At 33.2% G+C, this 16,898-nt stretch overlaps 1 long non-coding RNA gene across 1 annotated transcript; it reads left to right on the top strand.

Annotated features, from left to right (window-relative positions):
• The first annotated feature begins 9,728 nt into the window (after nt 1-9,728).
• Nucleotides 9,729-12,325, top strand: LOC112274469 (uncharacterized). Its single transcript, XR_002967438.3, has 4 exons — nt 9,729-10,060; nt 10,352-10,438; nt 11,109-11,261; nt 11,454-12,325. It is a non-coding gene; the product is annotated as an uncharacterized LOC112274469 (long non-coding RNA).
• Nucleotides 12,326-16,898: the final 4,573 nt, after the last annotated feature.

The following is a 16,898-nucleotide window of genomic DNA, read 5'->3' as shown; positions in this document are numbered from 1 at the left end:
TGCAATGATCTAACAATAATAATAACAAAAGAACCAAGGATAAGTCTTCCAAAAAAATTCGATGGTACTTGCTCAAAATTTTGTAGCTTTGTAAATCAAGTATGACTAATCACCTTACTTCAACCTTAATAATACTCCACTTAAGTATCTCGTGTTGGTTTGTTTAGAACCATGTTTTTAGGTCAAGCTTTATTTTGGTTTACTCCAGTATTTGAAAAGAATTTTTTTATAATACACAATTTTGAAGCATTTTTAGCAGCATTTGTAGAAGCATTTGGTGAACATAATAAGATTCATTCTTCAACAAATAAAATTTGAAGCCTTCGACAAAGAATGTGTTTTGCATCAATGTATGCCTCAAATTTTTGACAATTACTATGTGATATAAATTGAGGAGAAGATGCATTGATGAGCCAATTCATTAGAGATTAAAAAATGATGTCAAGCACTTATTATTGTATATGCCAGATCTTCAAATACTCAATGAAGCCATTAGTCAAGTTGTGAAGTACAATAACCATTTATTTCAATGATGACAAGATAAACATTCTTCAATTACACCACATGTATATACCAATTAGTTTGTAGCTTCTACACCATTTAATTCTAATGAACATTTGGAAGTAAAAGATATGGAGATTGATGCAGTTTGCTTCAAATTTCTTTTTGAGCTAAAAAATATATATCAAAGGAAACTTGGCCTATGCTTATATTGTAGAAAATTTGGCCACAAGGTTGATAATTGTTCAAAGAAATGCCAACATTTTTTTGGTTTGTGATAATGATGAGATGAAGAGTATCAACCTTTAAGTAAAAAAAGACAAGTTTTAAAATCATGGACACTTCTTCTTTTGTTGCTAAAATTAGAGATGTATCTAAAAACACATCATTACTCCCACTTACAAATATTTCTAATTATTCATAAGTACTTTTATACTCTAAAAATTCAACATCATAACTTTTGATGATCTTTTTGGTATCTAAATACATTAGCTTATATGCCTTGGTACCTTCACAATATCTTAAGAAAATATAGTTTATATCTTTTGCATCAAATTTGGACCTCATACAATTTGGTGTCATTGCATATACAATGTATCTAAAGATCCTCACATGTGAAATGCAAGGTTGTCTCTCATTCTAAGCTTCTTGTAGTGTCATTGATGCAAGAGCATTTATTAAACACTTATTCTTTGTATATATTGCATTCACTACAGCTTCCGCCCAAAATTCATAATCAAAATTTTGAGCATGAAGCATATTTCTTACCATCTCTACAATAGTTCGATTTACCCTTTTAACCACATTATTTTGTTGTGGAGTATATGGAGTTGTTTTTTTTCTAGAAATTCTTTTATTCTTCATACAAATATCAAATTGCTTAGAAATGTACTCACCTCCATTGTCCATACGCAGCGTCTTGATCTTATATTCACTTTATTTTTTAATGAGTGCTTTAAAATCCTTAAACTTCTTAAAGCACTCACTCTTTGAATTAAGAATGTAAATCCAAACATTTCTTGAAAAATCATCAATGAAAATGAAGAAATATCTTATTCTTCTAATATTGATATTTTTCATAGGTCCTTATATATCAGAATCAATAATCTTCAAAAACTTTATAGCATGTATTGCTACACTACTTGAAAATGATGTCCTTTGTTATTTTCCTTGTATGCATTGTTTACATGCAAGTTATATTACATTTTGGCTTGTTTTGCTAAGATCTAAGTTACTTACTATAGACTTAGGCTTTGCCATGCCTTTTACATTTAAATGGCCATGGCTACAATGCCATATATTCAACTTATCTTGATTTGATGTAAATTTAGAAAATGTAGCTACCTCCACTTTATTGACCTTCTCATATTTGAGGTAGTACAAATTTTCTTTTTTAGAGCCTTTAACAACCATGTTTCTACAAAATATTTTTATAAAAAATTCATTCTTATTGAATTGAACTATAAAACCTTCCATTACAAGGTTATCATTGAAAGTAGATTTTGCTTCATCTTAGGCACATGAAAAATGTTTTTGAATCTGATTTTATTGGTTTTTCCATTGAAAACTACTTCTACCATAATAGAACCAATTTCAATGGCTTCACATGTGCCACTTTTTGCCTAAATCATATTTGATGCTGAAATAGTCTTATAAGTATCAAATGAATATTTATAAAGTGTCATATACTTAGAACAACCTGAATCCACAATCTACCTTGATATGGCATCCATAGAAGTCTTGTTTGTTGCTGTGAATGCATAATCTTATCGTCTAAACTCATCTTGTATACTATTTATATTCTCTTTTTTTTATCATTTTATCTTTATAGTAATTTCGAGAAAAATATCCTTCTTTGCCTCAAATGAAGCAAGTTTTGACATTACCTCATTATTTTGAATAGTTGCCCTTGCTTTGTCATGAGTATAGTTTTGAATCTTTACTTTGAGTTTTTTTTTAGTTACTTTATGGCTAAGTCTCATTGTCACATAGTCTAATGTCAGTTCTTTCATCTTGATGGATTCTAAAGCCACAATGAGGTAGTTGTAGGATTTCATCAAGCTCATGAATAGAGTCATGACAATATTTGCCTCCTCTAAAGGCTTGTCAAAAATTACAAGTTGATTTCTAAGTGTCTTTACGTTGTTGATATGTGCCATGAGGTCTTCACCTTCTTCCATCTTACATATGAAGAACTTCCTCTTTATATAGATGATGTTGGATAAGTTCTTGCTCTCAAAGATATTGCAAAGAATCTTCCATGCTTCAGGTAGTCCTTTGTAAGAGCTAATATAGGAGAAGTTGATTTCATCAACATTACATGCAATTAATCTAAAGGCCTTCTTTTGATGATGTTCCTAGTTTTTCTTTTCTTTTTTACTAGCATGCATGCTTGGAGGCTCTTTACTTTCATCTACAATATCCTATAGATCCAAAGAAGCCAATAAAAGCTCTATTTTGACCTTCTAATGATAGAAATTTTTATCTCTAAACTTTTCAATTATTGTCAAGCCTTCATCTTCACTTGAAGCCATGTTTAAGAAAGAGATGTATCAAAAAAGGTCAAGAAAAATAGTCCTAAAGCTTTTAAAATCAGTAAAAAGGTGTTCTTGACTTAAAATCAGAAAATGCCCTCATTATGAAAAAAACTATTGTTTTCATTGTCAAAACACTTTCAACTTCACTTCTAAGAGATCTCACAAGTTTAATGATCAATATAAATGTTTTAAATCACATATGTCACTTTTTATCACTTTATGCTTATAAATCACCTCTATGCACTAAAAGAGGTCTTTTAAGCACCTTAAGCTCTATTAACACATGAAACTACAAAGTTATTCTACCAAGGATTTTAATCAATAAGAAAAAAAAAAAAACAAAAAAAAAAAAAAAAAAACTAGTATTCCATAATATCACTATAAGATACAAATCAAACCCTGAATCCGAGATGCACTTAACAACAAGTAAGAGCAAAGAAAGATTTAGATTTAGATTAGAATCTAAAAGTTAGGAGTTTTAAAATCCTAACATCAACAACTATTATATGATCTACTTTATATAACAATAAAGACTTCATATAACTTCAAAAAAACTCACAAGGAAATGTGAGTAAATCCATAATTTATTGAAGAAAGGAAAGTTAGAAGTCATAATACTTAGTATCAACAAGGTTGCACAAAAAGTGAAGTGTGGAGTAAGATGACTCTTACTTCCAACATTCTTTATTTATAGCTAGAATTTGCATCTATTATTGATAGACTTTATCTACAATCATTTTCATCCTTCTTTCCTATATCCAACTAAATTCCAGAGTCTTTTTAACCTAGCTGCCACTATAGTAACATATTTTAATCCTTTGATATCTTTTGACTTTTAGCAACTTACTATGGTTTTATTCTATGTGGAGGCAACTAAGCAAGATCTTACTAATCTTCAAAAAAATACAACAACAACATTGTAAAAAAAATAACTTAATTTTAACGTTGACTGAAATAGCTTATAAGATAATAGTTATTGTATAATATTCTTATATCTTTTTTTTAAACATGCAAGAATATATACGATTCAGTAGTGGTGTTGATTATATAATAAACGTCTTTCATATTAGCTAATCTTATTGCTTCTATAGTTTGAATATATCAAATGTTGTAGAAATAAATAAAGTTCATAAATTATTCCATAATCATATTCTTATCTTTAAATATATATGGCACTTCTTTCAATGCTAGTAATCTACTATTACATCTTATATTTATTTTCATGTTATATAATGTATACTTTTACTTAGAATTCAAACTACCAAAAAGTATAACATGCATTGAAATACAAATCAATCTACCACTAACATCAACTATTAGTGCAAAAACATGATTTCGTGTTTCAAGATTTATCTTGCTATAATATATCAACATATTTGTGAACTTGAATAGGACCATATTTTGATTCTTATGCCTTGGTCTCTACTCAACTCAAAAGCTACATAGGAAGATTTTGCATCCGCATGCACAATATGCTTGAATACACTTTATGGCTATGGTTCTTCAAATATAGCCAACAAAGTACCAAAATTCCTTCATATTATTCAAAATATAATAGATTATTAAAAAATTGAAACTTAAATCAAGAAATGATTGTTATTTTACTTGCCAATGGATGTTAGAGTTAAACGCGTGAGCAGTAGTATGGACGAATTTGCTTCATAGTTGAATCACCTCTAATATACTATAGCTTAGCGGAATATTATTGTCTCAAGATTGCTTGAAGTTGATAAGACTTTTTTTTTCATAATTGCAAATCTAGCCTTGAAGTTGACAACTTGTCTAATTTGTGAGAGGCCAAAATCTATACGGCATGTGGTTTGGATTCCAAATTCATCCAAAATAGCATTAAGATTATACCTTATCAACTTCTAGGGTAGATTTGCAATTATGAAAAAAATAAGGACACTCATAATATTTCATGGACGTGAAACTTCTTAATATTTCAGCAAATTTTAGAAATATGTATGATATTTTTTCAAAAAAAATTGACTAAATCATAATATAATTAATTTTACTAAATTATAATATTTAATAAATTTTATTAAATTATAATATTCAAAAATCTAATAAATTACTTAATATTTAAAATTAGTTAAATTATTACTTTTATTTTATTAACTTTATTACTAAGTAATCTTTAAATTAGCTATATGATATCTTTAAAACCAAAAATAAATAAAACAAAATATAATTTATTTTTAGATTATTAAATAATTTATTAATATACTTTTAACATTATATTTATATTAAAATTTAAGAAACTTTAATTTATTTTATAATATATTAAATATAATGCTTCTTCTATTATAAATTCTTAATTATTATTTATTTTAATATAAAATAGTAGTATTTATTTCTTATGATATATTATTTCTTTTATATAATTTGATAAATTATATATATATATATATATATATATATATATATATATATGTATATGGAAACTAATGCCATTGCCCATTAAAAAGTTGTAATAAAATATAGTTAATTTATTGTTTTTAGTCAAAAATTGATTACTCTTAAAAACATTTTGACCAAGAAAAAATAGTCATATATATATATAGAACCATTTATGTTTCTTTAGTATAATTTTTTATTTACTAAAATAATTTAAATAATTAAGTTAAAAAGACTTCAAAATAAACTATATTTACAATGGTATTTATGTCTTCATTATTTTCAGTATATATGATCTTGATCATATTTAGAGAATTAGAAACTTGTGCCATTAAGCATATAAAAAAAAAAAAAAATCTTGTATGTTATAGTGGGTTTTTATGGACTTCTATGTATTTCCATAAATTTTTTAAGTTTACATGGATTTCCATGAATTTCTTTGAGTTCTTTGAGTTTCTATGGATTCTAGTGCATTCTTTAAGTTAAAAATAAATTAACTTCTTTTTAGAATATTCTATTTATTACATCTACATTGTTACAAAAGTAAATAAATATATTGATATGAAATTTATTAAGACAAATTTTATCTCAACTTTGGATCAAAAAAATACAAATAAATATAAAACTAAATCAAAAGCTCTCTTATTTTAAAACATCATATATTTGCAAGACAAGGTAAAAAAAATACTTCATCAAAGATCAAATCAATCTTTATATTAGTTTTGAAATATTCAAGAGTTATTGATAAACTATGCAATGTAAAGCCATTGACTTGTTGTAAACAATGCAATGCAATACCTCGTATTACATGGTGGCCTAGTACTTGGGGTGAGCCTCATACCCACTCATTGCTTTAGCCTTTTTTTTTCTTCTTTGCATTTTTTTTTTTTTTTTTTTTTCCAACCTTTATTTATATGGCTCAATGAAGTTTAATATCTTCATTGCCAAATTTGTCTTCCTATAGGAAAAACCCAACATTTATGAATCTCCTAAAAAAACTAAATTTACCTAATATATTTAAAGCAATCAAAGTATATTTTCAATGTCATTTAAAAAAACATATTTGTATTATTTACAACCACTTTTATCAATGTAATAGTTAGACTTTACAATTCTAAAGTAAAAAATTTAGTTGTGAATTGAAACAATGTCCTTCAATGAATTAGAATAAACATATTACTGTTCATGAGAGATGCAAATATTGCTGTTATATCTACAAATAAAGACATTTATTCACAAAAGATTCTACTTTCTATATATTTTGAGCAGGTCGTGCAAAACCTCCATCATGTTTTGTTAAAAGAATGATTATTCTAGCTAGTCAAGAAAATATATTTGCATAAAAAAGTCCATTAATATACATTGTGAATTCTAATTAATATTATTCTAATAAATCCACAATAGAAATAATTTGTAGTCTTTGTTTTAAATAAAGAATTATTTCAAAAAAATTGCATATATCAATAATCAAACTACTATAGTAGGAATATCAGTTTAAAAAATTTAATTGATATAAAAAATTTGTCATTGATTTAGATTAGATATGTATGACATCTAAAAATTATATACAATTGCTTCTAAAATTATACATACTAAAAATATGTTGGATGTTGAGAGTGTGTCTTTGACTGGATCTATACCAGATCGTCAAAATATTTTAAAAACTACTATGCATGCTCATGCATAGCAGGATACAGACAACAAATTACGATGGCTATTTAAAGGAGAATAAAACTAAATGCTTGAGGTACCTGATCTTCTAGCAATTGCCATTGCTCATGTGAAGATATTTAGGCGCATGAAGATATTAATTCACCAATTTGCTGTGAATTTGTTCATGAATCAAAGTATTAATCAAAGAATGAACGGGAGCATGATAGCTATATGGATACTCTCTATTGGTTAGATATTAGGTTTTGCTCCAGCAACCCCACATCCACTTTCTTCACCTTCATATTTAAAAGTTATGTCATTTCTAAAGAGATTGCTTAGCCCATAGTGGTTACAATATGTGAGTGTAGCAGTTGTAACATTGGCAAGCACAATAAAGAAACTCCTTTGCAAAATCACTGTGATCAATAAAGCAAAGCACAACTTTGATAAAAATAAAGATGAAGAGGAATAAAAGTAGATAGATGTTTGAGGTTCCAACAAAGTGATATTAATTAATAAATAAATAAAACGTATTCAAAGATAGAATAATAGAATATTTTTTGGATTTATTTTACTTTCACAAAGAGAAAAAATAATGAATAATAAATAATAAAGCTATGATTTATATTCATTATAGAACATATTTTTGTCAAAATTAAAGTCAATGATATAAGTTTTTTAAAGTAAAAAAGAAAAAAGAAAAAAAAATAGAGAGAATAATAATAGTAGCCAGAGCTAAAAGAAAACACAATTAAATAATTTTAACATAAGCAAGAGGTATAGTAAAAAATAGTGCAAAAGTAAGATATTATTTTCTAAAATAAGTCAAGTGGCATTAGTTACATTCTTGTAGAAGAAATTTTGGATTTCAATCATATAGAGATAATCTTAGTTTTTAATGGTATACATTATTCTAAGTGATTTTATTAAAATATTAATTTTCAATCAATCCCCATACCTCAATTTTACTTATCTTGTTGTCTATACCTATACTACGTTAAGCATATAGAGGTAAACAAAGGAATATGAAAACTTTTTAGGCACATGTTATCTATCTGATAAATATGCATGTATTTTTAAACCTTCCTGTATATGTAATAAATGTATAAATATCCTTGGATACACTATGTGACTATGCACACTTTGCATACATAAAATAAATTGGAAAAAATAATAAACTATATTTATTTAAGGACAGTTTAAAATTATCCACTTTTATAATTAAGATTCACAACAATTAAAGTTTTATTAATTTAAATACATGTGCATGTATATAAAAAGAGGTGGCGACAACTTTAGAAGGAAAGTTTTCATGTTTTTGGAAGCAGATTCTTGCAGGGGAGAGGGGGGGAGCCACTAGAGAAGAGGAGCTTGGGGCAGAGTTTATCTGGGTGGAATGGAACAGAAGAGAGTCCCATCACCACATGACGATTGCAACAAATGGGATGGCCTGTTCAGAGGAAGAGAGAGAGAGAGAGAAACAGAAACACGAAGAACAGGTCTTTCACTCTCCTCTTTTCCATCGTGGAACAGTCCCCCCACATGCAGTTATTCTAAACCGAGGGCTGCTCTGCCCCCACCTCCCCAAGTTGCCCCCCTGCTAAAGAAGCTCTGAGCTTTGGCAGCTCATCATCAACCCATCACGTCCTGCTTTTGCTTTTCTACAGTCCCCAAACTATGACAGAAGCAGCAGTGGAACCTTTTATAAAAAAATTAAAAATTAAAAGGGATTGAGTTAAGTAGTCCTGTCCCATCCTGTCCTTTTTTTTACAGGGTTGGACTCACAGAGCCTTTTGGTTGTCAAGTACGGGCATACATTTTACTTAAGGGAGAGAGGGCAGAGGCCAGAGGGCAAGGGATCTCTCCCTTCTCCGGTCGGGAGGCTTTCACTTCATTGCATATATTTTATGTTCACATGGAGCTTTTTCAGTTGGGAGCTTATTATATTGTTCCTGCTTTTCTCTAAAGCTGCTAGAACTTCAAAGCGTGGGAAATTAATCACGAATCATGTGATCTCAAAGTTGTCGTGCTTTCTTGGAAGCCAAAAAATAAAGCCAAAAAATATAAGAATGTATAATAATAAAGTAAAAGGGCAGCCACGATGGGGTCACCCTCAGGGCAGGGGAGAGTGGAACCCGACGTTTAGAAGGGTTTAGTATGGGGAGCCCCGCTGGACTCAACGTCCATTGACTAATTCCGTGGGGGCAATAGGACAAAGCGGGAGGTGCGGGAACCCCTACGAGCGGTGTCGCTAGGGCTCACTAGAGGGCACGAAGCCCAGAACACGAACACCTCCACGCAATGAAACAAAAAATATTGATTCCGGGGAAAAGGAGCTGAGGCGAATCCTCGAGATCACTCACATCCTGGAAACATTCCGTTTTCAGGCGTGGCAGTTAACAGAGCTGCACCATATTTGGGCGCCACCCCAGGAGTTTAGCACCTCCGGCGAGCATCGGCAAACCAGTGACTTATCGGGATGCGTGTGCAGTAGGGAAAGGTTATCTAAAGCGAAGCGCTAATGATAGTATTGCCATATTGGACCCACCACGGGAACGGTCTCAGCGCTCGATTTAGACTCGCTTCGAAGGACATTTTATGGAGCTCTCTATTACAAAATAAAGTCTTTCCGCAGCACGAATTGAGGTCCTGATTGCTCGCGGAGGTGATCTTGCTGCGTTGCGAGAGGTTTGTCTGCAGGGTCATCGAGACTGCCAGTGCCCCTTTGTGACAGCTTCGTCAAGAGGTGTATATATATATATATATATATATATATATATCTCTGTGCAAAAGCCTGTGATCAGCATATCGGTTTCGATTGTAAAGGGTCTAAGTTGTATCAGTTTGACTGCTGGGTGGGGAGTATTGGAGCGCGCCTGAGGTGATGGTAGGGAAGGGCTCGGGGCTCAGGGACGTTCGAGTCCTGAGAGGAGTACAACCTGAATCTACTCCAGTACTCGTCCGATAAGGTCGGCGTTATCTCTGAGAAGATCGAAGCTGCATGTTAATGTACCATGTATGATTGTGGGGTTGTGGCGCTGGATGATGCTACCCAATTTGTAATGTATCATGAGTGTCTGCGCCTGTTGCCAAGTTACCTCTTCTGGACGCTGCAATTGAAACCATTGAGGGGCAAGGAACGTTCCTGTAATGCGTGCTAGTTGTAAATCGGGGGTGAGGATGGATTCGAAGGGCTGGCTGTGAGTGACAATGTTAGAGAATCATCGTGGTGTTTGAGGGTGTGATGTTGAGTTGCGTAGGCACGGCATTGTGGAGGGATGGTTGGAGTCTTCACAAAGTTTTCGTACGGCTGGCCGACTAATCATCCAAGACATGGTCGTTATCCGGTAAGCTACCTCCCCCATCCCTTCTCCAGATGTTTACAAGCTTCTAGATTTTGGGAATTATTCGCGGCTTTAGCAGTTGATTTCAGTGAGACATTCGCGGGTCCTGTGAGACTGATAGAAGAGTCTTCATGTTATCATCGCTGGGTTCTACAATATTGCTCTAGGTTTATGGTAGCGTCGATATTTTACAACAGCAACAAGTAAGAACAAGGTAGCCTAGTTCTCTGCGGCAGGTATTAGTGATGACACAGCACATTCAGACTGAGAAAAGGGTACAAGAAAACTTACACGATGTGAGAGTGATACCAAGTACAGAGTCTTGCCGCACCTAGGGGACGATTTAGACCTCCTGTCTAAGTCTCTGCAAAAATGCCATACAACTAATCAGGGAGTCATCTATCTATCTCAATACATATATATACACACACACACACGTCTATATATATATATATATATATAAACTGAGTTATGTCCACGACTTGCTGTTTATCGTCCTTTCTGTCGTCCAATATTTTACCTCTGAAATTCTAATTCCAAAAGTTCACGTGTGACATCCGCAAGGAGACGTTGTTATTCAGCTAGAAGACCTGGTGCAAGGGGACCATAGCCAGATATTTGCGTTCCGAGACTAATATAGGAAAGTAATGCTTGTCTCTTTGTTTCTATGCAGGAAGACAGGTTCAGTGGGAACTGGATCAGTCCCATCGTTGCATTAAACGATGTGCTGTCCTTGGAGACTTTCGAAGCCGTGGAGCATCCATCGGAGCCTGTAGATTCCGACCTAGCAGCTCCGTGCCCGCCACCAGAGCGCTGCATCATGCAGGTAATGGCATCATTACACACATCACATCATTCGAAACAAGGATACTCTGGCGATTGGCACGTTCTCCTTTTGATGTGCTTGAACTTGTCTTTCTGTTATAGCACATTCTTCAGGGCCCCTTCACACATAATGACGAGTGTCGATTAGATCTTTTAACTATTGCCCGTCCGTGGCACTTGTTGTATTCTCCAGGATAGCTTGATATGGAAGAAATGCTCGTGGGCAGTCTCAGGCGCGAATGTGAGAAACCATGACAGGAAGGAGACGTAATGGTACGCACAGGGATATTGCAATGCCGGCGAAATGTTTTACAGACTGCGGGAAAATTTCCTGTCGGTAACGCACAGCGCACCAGAGCGCATTGTGTCAAGAACGCTGGAATAATCTGGTTGCTTGGCTATATTCGATCGCTGGTGCGGCTCGTGGTGCAGGGTGCACAGATGCATTTGTACAATAGTCCTCTCTCGGTTGTTTCCTGTTTCGAACTTGTCTACTGCAGCTGCAACGCAGATTTTGGATATTGTGTCGAACAAGGTAGACCCAGGCCTTTGTACATAGTATAGTTGAGTTGGTTTATTGGAATATTGGCACCCTAATCCTCTGGCAGGGTGTAATCTCCATATAATTTAGGTCACCTTGCGAGGTTTTGATGATCGTAGGTACTCTGGGTCGATCGCTTCGTCCGAACGACCCATTACCCGTTTTTTAACAGAGAGTATAGCGCTATCATGGCAGCTTCAGTGTGTTCAATCCACATCAAATTTGTTGCAGCATGTTGTCTTAGCTGTCCTTGACATGCGCATTTTGGTTAGTTGTTGAGTGATCAGACGCTTTTAACACTGAGCTGACCATATTCGAACAGTCTGGGAAGGGTGTGAGTGGAAATGTCTTTAAACCTTTTCTCTTTAAACCTCGGCACACGGACAATGGGATGCATCTCAGCGTTAATTGGCATTGACATGCATTAGTGACGTGAATCCACTCTCTTTACATTTGTGGTACTGTCCAATTGATGTAATATGAATCTCCAACTTCTCTAATTCAAGTAGTGATATGTTGCTATACTATCTTCTAGAATATGTCTCTATGTGAGCTTCATCATGTGGATTATCAGACGATAGTTGAAGATGTACTTCCAATGACCAGTTCCAATGTTGCACACAAATTGCTGCCTAGTGTGTCGAACCTTCCGTGTATTTTCAATATGATATTGGTTCAAATCCAATGAGCACTGCGATATGTCTCACAACCAACAAAGTCAACAAATTTCATCAAAATAATTGTTTTGGAATGGAACGTTGCACATTATATGAACCAATTTACCAATTCTTTCATGAACTTGAATTGCAGTGAGATCATATGAAACGGCTTTATAAATGGAAACTATTGGTGGGACCCCAAGGTCCTGCAAAAGATATGGCAGAAGGTGCATTTAATTATTTAATTTTAGCCTAGCAAGTCCCTACAGCAAAATGCGAGAAAACCTGTAAGCATGCCTAGAAGTGGGCGCAAATCTGCTTGAGAAAATCTGTTATTATTAGAATTTGTAGAAGAGTGGCCAGGGAGGTAGGAAAAGGAAGTAGTCTCGCATTCATGTCTCAAATACTCTACAACCATGTTTTATTGTTTTTATGGTGTCAACATCATCATCAATGAAAAAAAATTATGCAGTGGATGGCTCCCATTTTCTTGTCCTGCTTCGGATTCATGAGAATGGCCCCAATTGCAAGGTTGCACATTATAGTTGAGAGTAAGAAGATCCATAATACTTGGAATTTGAAAAAAACTAATCAAGAAGGCAAGGAGTGGAAGCAGTCTTCTAATCAGGTCTCGAGTATCTCAATTCACAATCGCAAGAAAGACCTCAACTACAAAGATGCAACTTACCTAGGCACATGCCTCAAACTAGGCACCAATATTATTGATAATATTTGTAATAATTGAAATATATAAGAAATTGGCTAGGGAGGTAGTAAATGGAAGTAGTTAGAAAGAATTGTCCTTCAATTGTTATAACAAGGATAATTTGATTACATCATTAAGACACTTATTCTTATGAGTGGCAGTTAGATATCAAGGCTAAAGAAGGTATTAAAAAGATGGAGTCAATGTAATGCACACAAGGCACATATTGAGCAAACTTTTATATGCATTTATTGATGAAGACAAAAAGACCTTCTTAGGACATTGTAAGTCCAACGAGTTAGCGAAAGGTTTCTTGTGTTCTCATTCTTGTTTGCGGGAATATTTCATTGAATAAAAACTAATTCTTTTCAAGCTATATAAATGTTATATGGATATAGTGAAAGTTGACAATCCAAACATGTACAAACTGAGCTATTTGCATTATTGTATAGCATGATTTTCTATCTGAGAATACACAAGATATCTAGCTATAGAGAATTTAGCTTTAACACCTTCGATAAGTTCTAATAAGTGATATATTCTTATTATAGAGACCAAAGAAATACAATAGTATCAAAAGACATTCTATTGATAATACCTTTTTATATTTAATAAGTTTTATACATAAGGCTTTTCAAAGCATCTAGAAATGGCCTAATATCAAGGACAAAAACTCGATGAAAAAGCAATTCAAATAAGTGAGCCTTCACTCAAAGCAAGGTAACAAAATATAAATACACAAGTATGTATATTAAAAAAGAAACTGGAATAGATATTGCCAAAAGACAAGAAAACTAGAGACCCTTGAAACTAGATTGGAAGCAAGAAAGGAGTTGACAAGAGTGAAGAATGCTTCATTCTTGGCTCTATATATACTATCTAATTAGGAGCTACGTGGCGACGTTCTATAAGACTCCAATAAGTGTTGACTTTGTAGGACACATGCCTTGACTTACAAGATAAGTTTTTCTACGTGTGGACCACATTGTTAGTTTGGTTTTCAAGCTAACAACATGTGTGGTACATGGCCAACTTGTTAACCACGTTTCTAATCCAAAAAGTCAATTAAAGACACCTAAAATGTCAAAGCAACATCTATGAAGCTTCTAGGAAGCAACCATATCAAATATTATAGAATTAACTTACTTTTATCTACTTTTACTTACTTCTACCTATTTATATATGTAATTACTACCTTACATGAGTATGTCTGTGACATTACCTTTTCTTCTAAAGACGAGTTCCTCGACGAGCGGTCATCATATGTTGAAGAAATCTATGATGCGATGAATTGTATTCGCCACATACTCTGGTCTTTGTTCTCTTCGAAGATGATTGATAGGGCCTCTCAACGATCGGTAGTGTCCCATACTAGGGTAGAAAGACCACCCGATTATTTGATCATTGTTGAGGCCTTTATAACTTCCTTCGAATAGAATATTTGGAACACGATCAGGAGTTGTTTTTACTTCTAGTAAAATCACCAAACATCAGGAGTCTCTTTTCAAGTGTCAAGGACAAGAACTCAATGAAAAAGAAATTCAGACAAGTGAGCCTTCACTCAAAGCAAGGTAACAAAATATAAATAAACAAGTATGTATATTGAAAGAAAAACTGGAATGGCTATTGCCAAAAGACAAGAAAATTAGAAACCCTTGAAACTAGACTGGAAGCAAGAAAGGAGTTGATAAGAGTGAAGAAGGTTTCACTCTTGTCTCTATATATACTATCTAACTAGAAACAATGTGGTGACATTCTATAGGACCTCCAATAAGTATTGACTTTGTAGGACACATGCCTTAACTTACAAGGCAAGTTTTCTACATGTGGGCCATATAGTTAGCTTGGTCTTCAAGCTAACAACATGTGTGGAACATGGCCAACTTGTTGTCCACGTTTCTAATCCAAAAAGTCAATTAAAGATATCTATAAAGTCAAAGCAACATCTATGAAGCTTCTAGGAAGCTTTTATATTAAATATAATAGAATTAATTTAATTTAATTTATTTTTACTTACTTCTATCTATTTATATATGTAATTATTGGCTTACATGAGTATGTTCCTGACATCAAGTCGTGAAACCAAAAACGTTGTATCTTGCCATCTATTCGAGGAAGAACACGTTGTTCTTTAAGATCTTCACCTTAATAATGTTGTCTTAAAGGTTGTGACAATCGTAAAATTTCATTCGGCAGGTCAATAAATGAAGGCTCTTGAGTCGAATCTACTAGTTGTTAGTTCTCCATCTCTCGAGCATCACAACTACAAAGAAGCTATAAACAAAGATTGAAAGTAGAATGTTATCTTGCCTAAATGTTGTTCATTTTATAAAGAAGGTTTTCATTTTCATTTTGATGGATGTCTTTGATGAAAAGCCTCCACTGCCTTTGCTGCAATTACAAGATTCTTTATTGGCTCCCATATGCATTCACTTATATCATATCCGCGCCAATAGACAAGATATTCTAATTTATTTCGGCACCGCCTTGAATCTAAGACTTCTTCTACTTCAAACTCTTCATTATTATCCACTTCTATAGGAGGAGGTGGAGCTTGTCGTCTTCTTGGTATGTCCACTATCTTGTATGGGTCAAGAAGAGACATGTGGAATACTGGATGGATTTTCATTGACTCCGGTAGATGTAAACGATATGCGACCAGATTGATTTGTGCAGAAATAGAAAATAGTCTCAGCCTTCGATAGTCCAACTTCTCACAATGACGAGTGGTCTTGATATTATGACGAAGTAGCTATATCTTATCACCCATGTCGAATGATAGTTGTTCTTTTCGATAGACATCCGCATTGACTTTTTGTTGTTCTTGAGCTTCTTTTAACTATGCCTTCATCGTTGCATGTAGCTTTGATAAATGAATCGCCAAATCTTTCGCAAGAGGATTATCAACTTTTGAAAAGTCAAAAGTTTCAAGTCGTGGATGATAACCATAATTAGCAAAGAAAGGTATTTGTTTTGTAGAAGAATGTACCGTGTTATTGTAAGCAAACTCTGCCAATGGCGAAAGAGTTGTCCAATCATCTTTTTAGTAGTTAATGGTACATCTTAAATATTGCTCCAAAACTTGATTAACACACATTATTTGTCCATCAGTTTGAAGATGGAATACTGAAGATAGTTTTATATCCACTTTTAGAATCTTGAAAAGAGTCCTCCAAAATCTTGATACAATTTGAGTTCTCTTATCTGATATAATATCCTTGGGTAATCCATGATAGCGATAGATATTGTCAAGAAAGAGCTTAATTGTTTCTTTACCTATAATAGATTTTGTACATGGTACAAAATGTGCCATCTTGGTAAAACGATCTACTATTATGAATATAGAGTCATAAGAATCTGAGATTGGAAGATCCGTGATGAAGTCCATAGAAACAGAAGACCATGGTTGTTCTAGAATGACTAATGGCTGAAGAAGTCCAAAAGGTCGATGACGAGGAGTTTTTGATCTTGAGCAAACATCACATGATTGTACAAAATCTTGGACTACCTTCTACATTTGAGGCCACCAAAAATCCCTAGATATCAGCTCCAAAGTCTTATTGTATCAAAAATATCCTGCTGTTGGGAAGTTGTGACGAGCTTAAAAAATACGTAAACGTACTTCTCCTTTTGGAACATATAGGCATCCTTCGAAATAGAGTAGGTTGTTCTTGAACTCGAATTTGGAAGGATCATGAGATTTAAAAGAATTATTCTTGATATCATGAACAA

Source organism: Physcomitrium patens, chromosome 21 (assembly GCF_059467195.1).
Source record: "Physcomitrium patens ecotype Gransden chromosome 21, ASM5946719v1, whole genome shotgun sequence".
NCBI lineage: Eukaryota > Viridiplantae > Streptophyta > Bryopsida > Funariales > Funariaceae > Physcomitrium > Physcomitrium patens.
The sequence above is the reverse complement of the archived record's forward strand: the minus strand, read 5'-3'. Positions and strand labels throughout refer to the sequence as shown.